Raw genomic sequence first — 963 nt, forward strand, 5'->3', positions numbered from 1 at the left:
AGTAGTTCTGTTGAGTTGGAACTGCCCTAGATGTACATACACAAGGTCCACTGCACATTCATTATGCTGTTGTAATTTAAAACGACACAGTAGTTTAGCACCATGGGTGAACTATCGAATGCCATATTTCACTGTTGTACGAAGACCCTAAGCAGACAAACGATCCATTCAAACCTGGAAAAGCTACTATATACATTCTACCAGTTTTTTTGTTTATTTTTTGTTAAGCGTCTGTTCTATTTTTACAAGTATGTGTATAAACGGGTTTCGTACAATTGCCAGAAGATTCACCGGTATTTAACATATGCCGATTAAATGAGATGTACCTCGTATGTCAGCTGAATGTAAGGGACTCACTTGCGCAGATGGTTGTTATGGGAAGGCTATACATATGTATCGGCTTATGTGAAAGGAGGATGTGTTGTGGGGGGGGGGGGGGGGGGGGGGAGGGAATCATTGTTGCCGAGGTAGTTTGCCTGATAACACAGATCGAGCCTTTCGGTCGTTGTGAATTCACGTCCTCTCCAGCCGTAATGGGGAAGTCTTCCATCAACCTGTGGATGGTCGTGGGTTTCCCACTGGTTTCCGGTTTCCTCCCACCATAATTCTGGCTGCCGTCGTTTAAGTCGAATAAGGAGTAAAACACCAATCAAAATGAATCAAATAACGTGTATCAGGCCCCTGACCCAAGAGATCGCGAGTTCATTCCCAGCTTTTGCTGTTCTGATTGCACCTTTGAGTGAGAAAGTCTACCAGGTACGGCATACCTGCCAAAGACGGTGAATTAATCCGCGGGCACTGTGTTCCTACCCATAAACCAGAGCTTCATCGTATATAAGTGAATTCAAGACCAGCTCATGCTGGCGTTCTCTCTGGCCGTGCATGGGAAGGCCTCAGCAGCCTGCGGATAGCTGCGCCCGATTTGCTCCTACCGTAATGCTGGCCGCCGTCGTTTAAATGAAA

This window comes from Liolophura sinensis, chromosome 2 (genome assembly GCF_032854445.1).
Source record: "Liolophura sinensis isolate JHLJ2023 chromosome 2, CUHK_Ljap_v2, whole genome shotgun sequence".
Classification (NCBI taxonomy): domain Eukaryota; kingdom Metazoa; phylum Mollusca; class Polyplacophora; order Chitonida; family Chitonidae; genus Liolophura; species Liolophura sinensis.